A 17,249-nucleotide genomic window follows, 5' to 3' on the forward strand; every position below is an offset into this window, starting at 1 on the left:
TGCATTTCCACCTGCAGGGAAAAGTAGGAAGAGAAGAGAGAGGAGAATAGTAGATCTGCTGGCGAATGACTATCATGGGTTGGTATCAGTGTAGTCACAACAAAGCTAAAAGAAAACAGACAAAAGAAGTCTAATGATAAATCATAACAGAATGCTGTAAGCTCTCAGTACTTTGGGTTGGTTGAAACTGTAGTTCTTGGTTTCCTGGATAGTTTCCCACATTGCTTCCACCTCTGGGAAGAGGAGATTGTAGTTCCTGGTTTTCCTTGGTATGCAATTTCCAAAATATTTTGCTGGTCTCTGGTTTCTTGGAGGAAGACATAAAAATGACATGGTACAGGAATATGGCCTCTTCCACATAAGCCAGCCCTTTGAAGGGCAGAGAGCTTCCAGAGATTTTATTTTTTCTATTTGTTTATTTGATTTATTATCCTTAATTATTCTGTATTATCTCACATTTTTTTCAGTAAATTAGTTTTCTCCCTATCTAATTGATTGTCTTTCACTTTCTTCTTCCTTGTCTGGCTTCTGGGAAAAAGTGAGGAGGGAGAGGGAGAAGTAGAATTCCACTATTATAAGATAGTAACTCTTCAAACTATGACATTTACTCACTTTATTTTGTGTGTGTAATACATTTCCCCATCCTGGCATTCATACTATGTGGCATAATGCCAAAAATCCAGCAATCTGGCAACACTATTTTACCTCTTTTCAGAAAATATATGCTTGGTCATTTGCACCATCTGCTGCATAGCTCTTTCTAATGGGAAGAGTAGTGGACAGTTGCTGACATCTGTGTTGCAGTGTCATTTAGGAACACATACTATCAGGGGAAGTGAAGCAACAGCAAAAGCATGAACAGGCATTCTTGGCTTGGCAGGGGATGTAAACTGAGCATGAATAGAAAGAGCAAGTATAAGTGGCATTTATTTTGCATTTCTACAGTTTGACAGAACTGTGAAATAAAATGTGAATTGTCAATCCTGGTTGACTGATGAGCTATCAAGTCAATCTGCTTTCAGTTATCTATGGACTTTCTGGAAGTAACCAAAACAAAGAAAATGAAACCTCACAAACCTGTATAGTTCTTACTCATCTTTTGGTGAATAAAAGAAATTCAAGATTTTACTTTTTGCATGTTATAACAACACTGATTCAGAGGTTACACAGAATGGTATGCACATTTAAGCTTAAGTATCATAGTATCATAGTATCATAGTCTCGTGTGGGTTGGAAGGGACCTTAGAGATCATCGAGTCCAACCCCCAGGATTCAAGCCTCTGTGTAGCAGAGCGGCACTTCTACCACTTGCGCCACAGGGGGGATTTGAACCCAGGCCCCAGTGTTGCGAAGGGGCATTCCTACCACTGTGCCATGGGGGCACAGTATTAGATGCCTAAAGCAGTCTTCCATTTCTACATAGACAGTGGTGAAAAAGTAATGCTTCTAGGGTTCCTGAAGAGACATTCAGCTTGATATGCAGCTTTGTTGGGTATGTGAACAGATTTATTTATTTATTTATTTATTTGCATCTTAAAACATCAACAAGAAAGAAATGAGAAAGTGGAAAATTTTTTTGTTTTCCAACTGGTGAAAAAAAGTGTAAGAACAATGTGCATGAAGGTGGAAGAGTGAAAAAGGTTAATAAAATAATTAAAATCAGTCAGGTTTTGCTACTATTCCCTCTAAAGTGAATGTATTTTTGTTTATTTTCTGTCAGTCTACTAAGAACTGTTAAGCTGTATAGTAGGAGGCAGTAAAAATTGCTTGTAAAGTCTATTGACTGACGTATTATTTAAGATTCTGTGAAATACATATTTCTACAAAAAAAAATAAATAAATGGGGGGGAGGTGAAGTAAGAACTTCAGGGGTGATAGCTATAATTTTAAACAAAGAAAACCTTAATAACTAACTAGTCTAAGATGATGATTTAGAAAAATGTACTTCTGTATTGGTGAAAAGACTTGTTTTCTAGTTAGGTCAGCATCTAGATTGCTTCTTGATCTGAGAACTTGGTAGAAGTTTCAGGCTAAATATTAAACAGGTCTGAACATCCTCAGCGATTGAAGCACACATTAGGTATAAAAATTGATATGAACAGCAAATCAGAAGTAAAACATGAAATGAGTATGTGAGAAAGATTTTTTGTAATAAAATTTTGAAAGAAAAAAATTAAAATTAAAGTTTTCACTTTAGTTTTTTTGATATTTAAAGAAAAATAAAACCTCTTGAAACACTGTCATATATATTGCAATGCACTTAATAAAAAGTTTGCTTTTCTGTTTTCATCTTAATATCTCTTGACTACGTTATGAATTTGGTCCACAATAAAACTCTTCCTAAAGAGAGGTGTTTGGCAAATATGTAAACTGGATGTCTTACCAAAAGTCTAAGCTCCTGAGCCTTGTTACTCTGAATTTTGTTAATTATGAAGGAGATTATTTGGGTTAACAGGATACAAAATCAGAGCCACCTTAAATGTTGAATTCATATAAATGCATTGTATTGCTATACAAGGAAGATCTTGAGACATTAGAGTGTGTCCAAAGAAGAGCAACAAAGCTGATGAAAGATTTGGAGAACAAGTCTGATGAGAGGTGAATGAGAGAACTGAGATTGTTTAATCTGGAGAAGGGAATGCTCAGGACAGATCATCTTGCTCTCTACAACTGCTTGAGATTGTAGTGAGGTGAAGGTAACTAGTGATAGGATTATAGATAATAGCCTTAAACTGCACCAGAGGAGGTTCAGATTGAATATTAGGAAAAATGTACTCTCAGAGAGAATAGTAATACACTGAAATGGGCTTCCTAAGAAAGTGGTAGAGTCACAATCTCTTGAGGTATTCACGAATCTTGTGGATATGCACTTAGGGATGAGTTGATGGTTGGATTAGATTATTTTAGTTGTGTTTTCTAAACTTAATGATAACATTATTCTATTTTTATATGATTGTGTTCTCATATTAGATTTTTGTTATTTATTTTTAAAAAATCATTAAACATAATATAAAAGTATTTTCAAAAGGATATATGTGAGGCCATCTTTGCACTGCAGAATTTAAGAAAGAATACTGCTTTATGGATAAACATCCATGAGGATTATCTTCTATTTATTTGTTTGTTTTTGACATAGGAGTGGGGAATCAAAGTGTTCTTGTGGTCTCCTTTTAGATACTACAGTGTCTGCCTTTTTACTTATTCCTGTTCTCCCTCTGAAATATATAATGTTGTAATTGACAACATTTTTTCTATTCCTAGACTTCTTCATTTTACTGAAGGACCAGTAATCAAAGTGTTAAAGGATAGTCTTTGTTTGCATTCTGTTTGCCTGGCTTAAATACCTAACTGTGATTGTCAAACTCTGTGCTAATCATTGTCTGCTCTCATTTTACTCACTGCAAAGGGATAGACATATCCAGAAGGAATTATTCTTCTTGGCTCAAGTTGACTAGTGAGATGAATTGTCCTTCGAAGGCATCTATTTATCTTCACCATCTATGAAAAGAGACTATGATGATTATTTTAGTATAAGATAACTAACTGTTTGTTGTCTAAGGTTAGGTAAGATAAATACTACTCCTTGCCTCTTTTTATTTCCTTCACACTTTGGTGTAAACATTTTCATACAAACAAAACATTATAAGCTGTGTCATAATACATATTCTGCTGAAGACACAATTTTACCACTGCTCCCTTGCAGATTTGGATGAGACATATCATTTCCTCTTGTAAGTATGGAGTGTTGTCATCAATCTAATTATATGTGGAGATTGTAGGATTTAGATATTTCCCTCCTTAATTTTTTTTATTATTATTATTTTTTTTAATGTACTTGCCAACTAAAGACTCTAGACATAAGATTCAACCTTTCACTACCTAAACGTTACATTGTCTAAGCTAGTTAGCCAAGCTTATTCAGTATCAACGAAGAGAGATGTTTATACTCAGAGGGCAGCCCCTCTTGGATATCAACCTTAGAGATAATTTGCTTTCTGGAGATGCGTGTATTATTACACAACATTATCAGAAGCAAACAATTTATATTATTTTCAATAGCTCCAAAAATGCAAAAATGCTACTAGATGAATAAAAGTGGCAAACTGGTTCAATTACAAACTACAAAATGAATTATCTTTTGATAAGACCTCACTTGTTGGTAAAACAAACAAACAAAACAAAACAAAACTAAGAAAGTAAGAAATAAAGCAAAATTCTTCTGGTTAGCCTAAATAATAATTATTTCCAGTTACCATTTTTATCTAGTGCCTGGTTCATAATGATCACTGTTACAATTTGAGTAGAACAAACTTTAGTGAAGTGTCACTACATGCATCTGCCAGTCTGCTTTGTGCTTATGAGTATATTGTGCTGTTGTATACAATTTGGTGTACAGGAAACTATGCAGCACATAGCAGTGAGAAAAGTTTCACCATGAACCCATGGCTTAGCAGACAGATTTTTACATGTTGCTAGTCCATTGTATTGTATCCAGTATTGTCGTGAGCATGATAGATTCAAACATATTCATAATAATGATTAAGATTAGATGAATGATTTATTAATGACTGTTAAAAAGTACAAGTTATCCCTTCCATGCTGGCTGATAACTCAAGCTAGATTATGAAGTTATATTAAAAAATAATTAATCAGTTAAACAACCAACAATCTGCATTTAAATGTATACCTCTTGCTTTCCAGAACTGATTATAATAGTACTTCATGCTCTCTGTAAAGAGATGATCTGCTAAATTAAGTGCCTTTATTTGCTTTCAAAAATACTTCTGCTTTCTCATTTGACTATTTGGTTGAATAATCTCAGTCATCAAAGAAAGCAGACCTCACTTGATGGTTCACATGAAGCACATTTAAATTAAACAAATGTTAATGAATAAAAATAGTTCATTAATAAGAGTCAAATCCTATGTTCTAGCAGTGTGTGCTGCATCTGGAAACCACTGTACAGTACTTTACCATATTTAACTATAATTTATTTTGAAAACTATCAGTTAAATTTTAAACTCACCAGTGTTATAATGTGGTATTTGAAACATATGTTTCTGTGACACACAAAGCTTTAAGACATACTGTTGACCTATAATCTCAGTGCCTTAATTGAACTCAGCTTCTTCTCTGCAAATAACTCTGTTCTATCCAAACTTATCCTATTTAACAAACTTTGCTTATGTCTACACTTCTAAACATATTCTCATTGAAAAGCTGCCTAAGAGATGCGTAAGTTCATAATTTTTCTTATGATATACTACTTTCATTCAGTTTAAATTTTCTGATGGAGAGTAGCATTTGGAACTAATTTCTATCTCTGTGAATTTGTGGGAATAACTCAGTTTAAAGATCACAAAACTATTCATATAGTTAATACATGATTTTGTCCAAAGTCACAGTATTTTCTCTGTCTTTACCTGTATTGAAGAAGTTAAGCAGCTAAGACATTCACAGTGGCTTATAATGCTGTAAATCCTTTGGAATAGTCATGGTCTTCTAGGTCAATAATCTAATTTTTGAAATGCCTCTAAATATGTATTTACATGAGAACGTAATAGCTCCAAAGAAGCAATTACAAAAAACCAAGTCAATAACCCATACTTAAAAATTCCAGAAGTCACTGCACTTTTTTCCCTCAACCCAGATTTAGTGTTTCTATTAACTGTTGTTTTTTTTTTTCTTCCACCCATCATTTTAAAGTACTTGTCAATGAACTAACGTACCAATGTCCTGGATTCAAGGGGTCTCAATTTTCCTCAAACAAAAAGCAGTGAAGACACTCCCATTTTATTTTATCAAAACAGAACACAGACTGAGCAACATAAATCTCAGAAGAAAAATAAAAAATATCCTAAAGTATAAAACAAAGATTATCAGAAGCAGAAGTTTTTACTTAAGTTTTTAGTTTACCCCAAAGAAGATAGGAGAATGGAAGGATTTCAAGAAAATTAGATCTCAGATAAGCCATGCTTAAATATTCTGACAATTGGATAGATAGTTCTGTACTGTAATGCAGAACTGGAAAATGCTGCTTCAGCAGGATCTGTGAAGAAGAAACACTCCCCTAACTTTCCATCTTGTTCTCATCTCATTTTAAGACCATAAAAGATAGCAGTTAAGCCTTCAAAATATTAAAATCATTATCTCTGTGTCAGAGACAGCAGTAAATTATAAGTGTTCTTATTAGACAATTAATTTTGATAGCCTAATCTAAATTTCAACCATTTTTCATTAAATTTCAAGTTTTCGATGAGTGGTTTGGAGTCATTAATTATTTACATATTTTCAGTACTCATTTGTTCTTCTCTTATCCCAAATATACAGTTATAAGCAGATAATTTTTGGTGTCTTTCATTAATGGAAAGACACATCCTTTTCTTTAAGGAAAAAAAAAAATATATAGCTTTGAATCTGTCTCCTCACACTTAATATATGTGGATTGGAAATCAAAGCCTACCTCAGATGATTTTCTCACTCAGAGTAGGCCCATTTGTAAACAAATAGGTCTTTGTTGTTTACTTAGAAACCAAGAATATAGATTGATTCACATAATTTCTGAGCATTTTGAATTATCTAAAATTCAGTTCTATCATTGTCACCTCATGGACCTTATAATTAACACCCAGAACTGATGCTGATATTACCCACAGCTCTTAAACATCACTGCATTTTCTTTCTATGGAATTACATCCTGAGAAACACAGTCTTTGTCCCAAGTTTTCTTACTGGCATGTCTAGATATCTGAGCACTTCCCTTCCCCATTCCCCAGCATAAACTATCATTTGTATCCGTTTACACACTTGGCAGTTTTGTATCCTGCTTTTCCTGAAAGTCCTCATTCAGACTCATGTTGGATGCTTGCCAGAACAAAACTAATTCATATTCTACTTAAAATGCTTCCCCTTGTATACATGCATGTGTATAATAGGTAATAGATCTGAATTTAACTTTACAGGCTGATGAGCTAGGCATATCTATCTCCCTGATCCATTAGATGCCAAGGAACACAGATCACTGTAGCAGACACACTCCATTGATGCCTTCCCATTTGCTAATACTGAGCCTTTAACAGACATCAGCATCATGTGGCAAAATTGCTTCCAACCTCATTTAAACAACTGCACATCTGAACAGGCTTAAATGATGGGATTTAGTAAATTGGTGTATGCATAAATTAACCTGGCCAAAATCCAATTTTCAGGAAATGTATTCTTATTTAGCTGCTTAAAGTCAATGTCTTGTCCCCAGGGGTAAGGGAAAAAGGGTAGAGGGAGTAGGAGAACTCTCACTTAGCTTCCTATTGATTTGAGCCTCACAAATGTTGCACATCACTGGTTTGCCTAAGCCTGTGGGTTGAGCAGATCAGTGCTGACCTACTACCTCCAAAATCACAGTTGCTCAGCCTTACTTTCTCAGTGCTCACTGAACTGAAAGAACGCTTTGGAACTCCTGTCTGATTTTAAAAGCCATCCTATAGCAGTACAATGTCCACTGCTGTTTCCTTTTCATTGAACCGCATCTTTTGGTTTTCCTCCCTCTTCTCACCCACACTATCTTACACAGGCTTGATTATAATTTCTTTTTCTTCTTCACAGAAATTGCTCTTCTGTAGTGTTAGTGAAGACAGTCCTCCAAAGACTTCTGCAGGCTGTATATTTAAATTAAAACATAAAATAACAAAGAATGAAATTTTACTGGAGAACCTTGAAAGCAATCATCTTCCTCCCCCCCTCTCCTCCCACTTGCCCTAATATTTGTTATTGTTTAGTTTTATAATTTTAAAATGGAGTCATTCCTCAAATAGATCCCTTCATATATTATGCAGTTGTGAAAGATATTTTATTGTGGCTGAATAAAAAGACTGCCTTGGAAACAGAAGTTAAACTAGACTGCAGTGTTTTTTTTCACCCACCTGCCCCCTAACATTCGGTGGCTTTAACACACATCTGTGAAAATTATCTTCTTTAATAGCCATTTAAAAAATTTTTATTTTTATTTTTTTCCCCAATGTTAGATGCTCCATCTAGTGGACTAATTGAGTACAATGAAAACTTATCACAGGTAGAATCCCTTTAAGAGTCAAGGGAAAAAAAATAAAAAATTGTTCTGGAAAAAAAAAAAAAAAAAAAGAAAGAGAGAGGGAGGGAGGAAGGGCAGAAAGAAATAATAAGAGAAATAAGAAGAAAGAAAATAAAATAATAAAAACATGGAGAACATACATAGAGAACATGTAGAATTTGGAGCAATAATTATGTGCATTATTATGCATCCTGAGAATTTATTCTCCTTACAAGCAATACAGACATTGAGATAGTCCATTGTTGCCATGGTAATATGTCATAAATTTCTGTCAACTACCTAAAATAGCTTCAGATCATAAGCTAATCAGTGTGTTCCCACCTTCCCACCCCCCCAACCCCCCTCCCCCCCACTGGTTTTGTAGCTTTTTTCAGTTTTAACAGGAATTAATTTATACTTGCTTATTAATTTACTACAGTTTTTTTTTTCTTATTTTTGATGAATAAGATACAAATTGTTTTTTCCTCACATTTAAATGCTTACCATATTGTGTAAAAACTCTAAATATAATAACTTTATATATATATGGTTTCTCCCTTGATCAATGGATACTTTTTTCCTCTAATTTTTACTCTGAACATTAAAGTGATTCTAAAGCTAGAAAAGCATGTTGCTGTACTGTGACAGGTCTGTGCATCTTAAACATTACTTCTTTCATTGTTTACAACACCATTTTCAGTATGGTCAAAATCTCAGTGTCCTGATGGAAGAAAAACACAGCATTAAATTTAAAAAGGCTAAAGAAAAAGCTGTCTCTAAATACAGAAAGTACAGCATGTGTGTAGCAAAAAATAATTAAGGATTTTTCTACAATGTCACCTATACACCAAGGTGCTCTACACAGCAGTATGATTGAAAGCTGCCATCCATTACTGAAAGCTTAAACAGATCTGACAATTTATGATTAAAATCATGCCATGAAGTCAGAGAGTTCATAATTTCTGTCACTTAAAAGCTATCAGCGTCTTATTATTCTTTGGGAAAGCAATAACATTCTATAGAAACATACCAATAAGAAATCCTACTTTAAAACCTATGTATATTTGTGGGAGTGAAGTTTTCACATTAAAAATAGAATGTGAGAGAGAAAGAAAGAGAAGCTTACATTTTTTTTTCCCTTGCATTCATTCTTTATTTTACTATTTTGTTTTCTTTGCTCCATTCCTTTTTCCTCTTTTGTTCTTCCTCTTCTCTCCCCTCCCTGCCCTTCCTTTCCCTTCCCCTTTCCTCTTCCATTTTTCTTTCTACATTTCATCCACTTTAACTTTGCATAATTTGGCTTTTTTTTTTTTCCCCCCCCAACAAATTATCAGAACCTGGTACTGTGTTTTTGTGATGCAATGTAGTCTAAAATATCTAATATCATTAACATTCAGCTCAAGCTTCACATTCATAATGTTGCAGACTATAGTTATGAAAGCCAAAGATATTAACTATCTTTAGTGTCCCATGGGGAGGGGGAAAAGAAAAAACAAAAAAAACCTGACAACCAACAGCAAAACATTTGGGATTTGATGACTCCGTTCATCAAGGTAGTCATCTTTGTTATCTGACCATGAGAAAACAGTTGAAGAATAGAAAGGACTATACTGAACATTCACGAGACAAGATTATTTTTAGCATTACACAGAAAAATACATATTTTACAAGCTGGTTGATGGAAATTCCAGTAGGAACTTATCTAAATTTCAAAGAACACAAACAGAATTATGGGAATATTTCATGTTGCTGAAAAAAATAGTCTGTGAGTCTGGGGAATATGCCACACATTTCTTAGTTTCCTTCCTTCTTTTCTTCTTTCTTTCCTTCTTTCTTTCTTCCACTCTTTTATTCTTAATTACCTGTGTCACAGGAAAGGAATATAGTATAAAATTAAAAAATATTCAGTGCATCACACGAAGTGGAATAGTCAAATAGAGCTTAATATTTTCTTTTTTTCCTTTTTTTTTCCTTTTTTTTTTAATTTTCATGATTGTGGAATACATAAGCAATAAATGACAAGTTAGTGTTCACAGAATACAACAAATGAAAGAGAACAGTTTAGCTGGTGACAATTTCAGTATGGAAAGAATTTGATAATTGAATCTTGTTTTTATAAATCAAAATGTCTGAACTCACACACAGACCTTGAAATTGGGGTTGAAAGAAAAAAATAAAAAATAAAAAAAAATGTCAGACCAATTGATTGAGCCTATGCTTGACTTTAAAATACAGATCATGAAGCAATATTTCCTGGAGGGGTAACATTAATAGGAAATTCTTGTGTCCTGACTCTTACGCATAGTGTTATGAAAGTATATTTAAAAAGAGCCTTCCTGCTTATATATGGATTACTTTTCAGACGAAGAGCAGAAATAATTATGAAAGAAGAAAAAGGTATACAGTGAGCATCTCCAATTCTAATATTTCAGTATTCTCCATATTACTGATTATGTCGAAAACAATGTCTAGGTACTTCCTTTCATTTGACTAATATTTCTCTTCCTTTCCCTGTTTTGTAGTTGACTTATAATATTTTAATTGTCTAATAGTCTCCTATGTAGTCAGGAACTTTAAAGTTTTACTGCTTTTCCTAGCTGTCCACTGATGTCAGTGTTGAAGATTGGTGGAAATTAAACATGTCTATGGTGAAAAAAATTAGTAATATCATTTCATGAAATGAATTCCAAGAAAAAAAACAATTTTGTTTTAATTATGAAGATGTCCTAAAACAGTTGAAAATGACAAACTACCCATCTTTCAAATCAATACCTTTTCAATTTAGAGAGCAGGATGTGGTGAGAGATGTTGTCAAAGACTTTGCAGAATTCCAGGTAGATGACGTCTGATGCCCTTCCCCTGTCCACAGATGAAGTCCACCAGACTGGTCAGGCAAGATTCTCCTTTGGTGAAGCCATGTTGGCTGTCTCAAATTATTTCTTCGTTGCTTTTCTGCCTTAACATGGTAACCAGGAGGATCTGCTCCATGATCTTCCCAGGCACAAAGGTGAAGCTCACTGGCCTGCAGTTCCCAAGGTCATACTTTCCCCCTTTCTTGAAATAGGAGCAATGTTTCTCTTTTTCCAGTCACCGGGAATTTAATGCATTGTCAGATATTTCATTTTCTTCATTCTTTTAAACTCACTACTCACTCACTACTTAAAGTATATCTGGATGGAACTGGCAGTTTATCTAGTCCAACTTCTGAAGGTAGTTCTCTACAGAAACATGAAAGAGCAGAAATACTTTGTTCACAAACATTATTTTAGACTGTAGAGTCTACAGAGAAGGCAAGTTTAATCATACTCAGAACAAAAAACATAGGTGCTTGATTACTTCCATTCTGAAACTAAAGATTTTTCACAGTAATCCTAAGCAGGGCTTTGAGAATTCCCTTAATTCTCTCCTTGGATGTTCTTGGATTTGACTTACAGGGAAAAAAAAAAAAAAAGGCTTGTCATGTGTCTGCTATATAATTCACCATTTCCCACTTACAAAGCTGACTTCCTGTTATGACTTAACAGTGACATGGCATCTTAACTGTCCAGCAGTGTAAATTTTAAAAATAAAAATGCATTTCATTATGCAAAACGCTAAAGCAAAATTACTATGTACTAAGGAAAATTAGTCCTTTCAGCCCCTCCTATGTCATTGGCACAATTTATTTCACCCTAAGTTTAATAAAAGAAGAAAAGTATTTTAATTGAAACAATGATGTCAGTTCGTTGGAGAATCTCCCACAAGTCTGGACCATTCTATAGTTAATTCTAAGTGAAAGAAATAATGTTCTTTTAAAAATCTCATTATTGATTTGCTAAAATGATTGTTATGTGTCAATTAAATTAATTGTTAGGAAAATGCCTGTTTGGCTGACTTTAAACTGCATCTCAGCACAATTTGTATAAAGCACGAGACAAAGAAGTAAATCAATTGCATTGCTAAAAATGTTAATAAGAAAGAAAATGGAATGAAACTAGTAAAATGTAAAAAATGAAATATTTCATAGATTATTTCCTATGTGAGTAATGCAATCCTATTTCCCATTGAGTGTTTTGCCTTCACTGTGTGCCTTACACCTTTTTCCTGGACTATAATATTTCCTTCAAGAATATGTTAGATATCAAAAATGAATACACAATTTTCAGTACAGACAAATTATTTAACTGTTATGTGACAGATAAAGATTTAACAATTAAGTCAGTAAAAATTGTGGGTTTTTTTCTTAGCAGGAAACTCAAAAGTTGTTTCTTATTTTTTAACAGGCTCGTAACAATAAGCATGACTTCATTCTTCATTTTTTTCCATTTTAGGATAGCCAAATATTTTATTAAAAAGTTAAATACTATTTTCTTGAGACTATATATATATATATATATATATATATATATATATATATAGTGTAAAGGACTTGTAGATGTTTCATCTCTGATTGATGGATATTAATTTATGACATACAGTAGATATCTTACAGCTGAATGTTCAAATGATGAAACCCTGACTCCACTGTAACTTCAATGAGCTTAGAATTTTTTTCCCTTCAATCCCTCATATTGAGAGAAATTTTTGATTACCTTCTCAAAAGTTTGTTCTGAAACTGGACATTTAAGCTGAGACAAAACTCCTACAATTATACTTCTGGGTAGTTCCATGCTATTGTTGTTTTAAGGTAACAAAAAACCCACTTCATTTTCTATAGGTTACTGGCTTGTAAAATACTATGCTAAACTGGGGGCTGGGAGGTGCGGGGGAGGGAAAAAAATCTCTGGTAAATTCTGGTAAAATATTAACTGAACAACATTTTCCAAACAGTGTATTTGCATATTCACAGGACTTTCCATATGCGTATGCATTGCAATCCTGTCTAAATGACATACCTGTATCAGTAATTTGTAGGAGGATAAACTGTTTATTTTTCAGTCCCAGACACCCAAATACTTGGCACTACATTAATCATTGAAAATAATGGAGTCCTGAAATATTGCCAGACTCTTCTCTTCGTGGTTTGGGGTTTGTTTCTGCTCCCAGCTATTTCAGCTGGACTATTGCCATTATCTTCAAAGTAGAAGTAGGTCCTTAGAATTTCCCTACTTGTCCTGAAGTTTCTGTAACAGATCACTTTGCTAATTTAACCAGGGTTGTTCTTTTGTTCATTTGCTTGTTGTTTGTTCATGTTTTAGTGCCCATTTCTTCAGTTTTAATTATTAAAACTGATAGTTGAATTCTGAATTTATATTTCCAGTGTGGGTTTTTTTTGTTGTTGTTGTTGTTTTCTCTCGTTTAATTTAATTATTAATTCCAAGTTTCATTTTCTTTACTATCAAAGCTTTTCTTTCAAATTAGCACAGGTACATCAAACAGTTCCTTCAACTGAGTCACCTATTTGCTATGTAAAACCACTCAGGTAAAATGCTTCAAGTCTTTCCAAGCACATTCACATTTCTACATCTGAAGGAATTATAAATGTTCACTGAATGGATAAAAAGTAAAATTGTCCAGAAATCTTGAACAATTGGCTAATGCAGTTCTTAGCCACTCAGTCAATATCTTCCTCGAGCTATTTGAATACATTTCAGAATAAATAAATAAATAAATGAAATTCATTGGATAAAATGCAATGAAGAACTGAGATGACATAGAAAGCATATCTTATACCTTTAACCCAAACAAGAGAGAATGTGTTTAATGCCACACCCCCTGTAAAATGTCTCAGTGATTTGGACAAAACAGGTAGCAATCTGACAACAAGTGCTCTATAGCTACACTGCAGATTTAAATTGCACTTTTCTTCAGTATAGATTTGTTAGACTTTTCTGGATTTAAAAACACAAACTAAAAAAAAAAAAAGTGTAAGTAACATTTTAAATATGTCACAATGTTAATTGCATCCAAAATCTGAACAACATGGTATAATTACTCCAACTCTACCAAGGACTGTAGAATTTTAGTGCAAAATCAATTTAACTTTATCATGCAAGATCATTAATCTGCATTAAATGGGGGTGAAAAAGATTATAAGATAAACTGTGAATTAGCCTTTTCTATTTGTATCTCAGAAAAAGCTATCTTTTGCAACACTTCCAGAAAAGATTCAACAAATCATTAACAACCTTGCAGTTTATACATGGCTATGATGTCATCATTCATGGACATATCATTAACAGAAAACAAGCACTTCAAAAAGAATACAAAAAGTTTCTCAGTTAGTAGAAAAGGGACTGATGAAAATTGAAGCAAAATTTCAGTGCATGTGACATTGAAAAAAAAAATGAAAATGTATCTTTCACTCTGAATTAAGTAATTTTTCCTTATTTCTAACTATGGTATGAAAAGAAAAGAAAAACTTCTTAGTATTGCCTCAGTCAGTTTAATTCTTTTCTTCAGCACTTTTCACATGAATCATAAAACCTGCTTTTATTTTTATTAAATGATATTCATCAATTAGCTGTTATCTCTCAGAGTCCTGGGGTGTGTACAATTTGTCATCTGTTTTAGCTCAATCACATAGCCAAATTCTTCACAATATAAAAGATGTCATAATTCTCTTTAGAATCCTTATTTGATTTTTCAAAAACCACTGAACTGACAGGAAGTAGATGTCTCATTTTCATTCTATTCACAATGAACAAGCACATTTTTTAGTGAATTATTTCTCACATTTTTCTCTGTTAATAAATTTGATGGATAACTTTGGCATCCAAATGAAGATCTTTGGCATAAAAAATGCATTTTTTTTTTATTATTATTTTTTTTTAACCAATGATGCAGCTCTAAATGTGAGCAGGTTTAGAACATCTTTCTTTTTAAAATGAAAGTTCTAAAGTTGTAACACATATTAAATGATGTATGGAAAAGATCTAGAGTGTAGTCTTACCTATTCAGGTATATTTGTTGGTGAAATTCAGAATGGTAAAACATATCAAGAGAAACTGACAGTACACTTTACAAGAGAATTAAACTTCTGGGGGGAAAAAAAAAAAAAGTAATTGTTTTTTAGAGTATGTTGTATTCCTTCATCTTTCTGCTAAGAACAAGAAAAGAAGTTTATGAACAGCCGTATACCTGAAAGCAAGCAAGCATTTTCTTCCTTGAAGAAAGGGAGGAACAATTGCGATGCTTAGAAGAAAAGACAACCAGAGAATTCTGAACATTTGAACATCTGAAAATCCTCATGTGAAAAATATATTGTTTCTTTAGCACAATTTAAACATTCCACAAAGAATAAGCTAGGACGAACTTTTACTGACCTATTCACAGAATTTTAAAATTTTAAAAAGTTTGTGTTTTCCTTCCTAACAGAGGGGAAAAAATCTTTTTTCCTTAGTTCACTTTACTCCTGAAGATGTCTGTAAACCATATTGAATTGACATCTCAATCTTATTTTGAAATATAGATTGATCTTTTAAACATTCTTACTGTCAGGCATTTCTGTGAGCCCGTAAATGTTTTATTTGGCCTTAGTCTGCAACTTTTTTAAAAATCTTTTTCAACATTTTAAAATGCAGACATGGAATGTAACACATGTATGGCATACAGAAGAAAAATTTATCTTGCCTCTTCCCACACATGCATCCTTAAAACTTGACTGTTTCCTAGCCTTCCATGATGTCCATCTCTGCTGTCACTGCAATGCAGGATACAGTATCCAAGTCAGTTCTTCTATGTATGCTTTCATCAATAGCTATATTTAAGTACAATTTTTTTGTTGTTCTCAGCTTACTAAGTGAATCATATCACTATAAATATTTGCGTACAGTGGAAGGCATATGTTTTCATAACTCTGTAGGTCCAAAGTATATAGAAAAGATATTTATAGACATATATAGAAAAATATAGAAAGGCATTTACACTGCTAATTGAACCTCACTGCTTCTAAGATTGCTGTTCCTCCCTGTTGAAGAGGGGTTCTATATTCTAGAAGAGCAATAGTAGAAAAGCTTCATGTAGCATGAACATCTTTGCCCATTCTATTGAGTATAGAGTAGCTTTAGAGCTAGTAAATGAAAACATATACAGGGAAAGATATATCACAGCTGGGTTTGGACGCAAGATTTCAAGTAAATTCTTGGAGGTGGAAAGGAAACAATAGACACAGAAGGACCTTTAGACATGATAAAACACATAGATTTTGAGTAGAGAGAGTGGGAAAAAGTGAGAAGCAAAAACCGTGGATGAGTACTCTGTGATATGTTCAAAAAATAAGCTCAAACAGATAATCTATAGAATATTGTTCAAGAACTAAATACTTTTTTCCATACAACTAAATCAACAAAAATTTATTATTTCATTTCACTTAATATTAGCTTTCTACTACAGTCAAGCTTTATACCTGTGTGAGAAATATTTAGATTGTGATATTTTTAATGCTATAACTAGGATACATAACTTTAAAGAACTCATATATTTAGTGCACATCTGTGCAATTTAGCTACTATACAATCAACAAATACACAGAGTGGTGAGGTTAGGCTAATGTTTTACAGACTATATAACTAGAAAGATTATCACAGTGGAAAGGGATAATATAAAATAAATGAAAATCCTCGCCCCTGTCCTAGGCTCACAGAAAAATTCTAAAGGGAAGTTAGCCCTTAAATGCCAGAGGTGGAGACAGGCTCCACCCCCTCTGGTCATACATGAATTACTCTCACCTGTGCTTTCCACAGCTGACTCAATACTTGTCTTAGGTGATTAATTAGTGGTTCAGTCCATGATTCAACAGTTCCCATACAGTTCCTCTGTAGGAAGACTGTGAAATTTTGGTTCTTTTTCAAGTACTCCAGACATTTTTTTAATTACAATTAAAAATTAAAAAGCATATTGTAATGCTTACAATATTGCATTCTCCATGTTAAAATATAGGAAATAAATCCAGAACTACACTATATTGCCATGCAGACCATAAATAATACTAGAGAAATGAGTATATGATTTAAGACAAGATATGGAAGGCATGTATTTTTATAAGAAAAATCAATTTCCAAAGCCAAGACATTTTCTTAAGATTGAAATAGCAGTTACTTCCTTCTTCTGTGTACCATATTTTACTTGTTTCATATATACATGTTTCTCTTAATATGCTCTTCTATTTCAGTTTTTCAAGCTAGCATTTATAAAGAGGTCAGTATTACCATAAATAAATATTAGCTATCATATTCTAGGGGTGGAAATCTCAGTCTTGTACTAG

Source organism: Coturnix japonica, chromosome 3 (genome assembly GCF_054131305.1).
Source record: "Coturnix japonica strain WE chromosome 3, WE-NBRP24, whole genome shotgun sequence".
Lineage (NCBI taxonomy): Eukaryota > Metazoa > Chordata > Aves > Galliformes > Phasianidae > Coturnix > Coturnix japonica.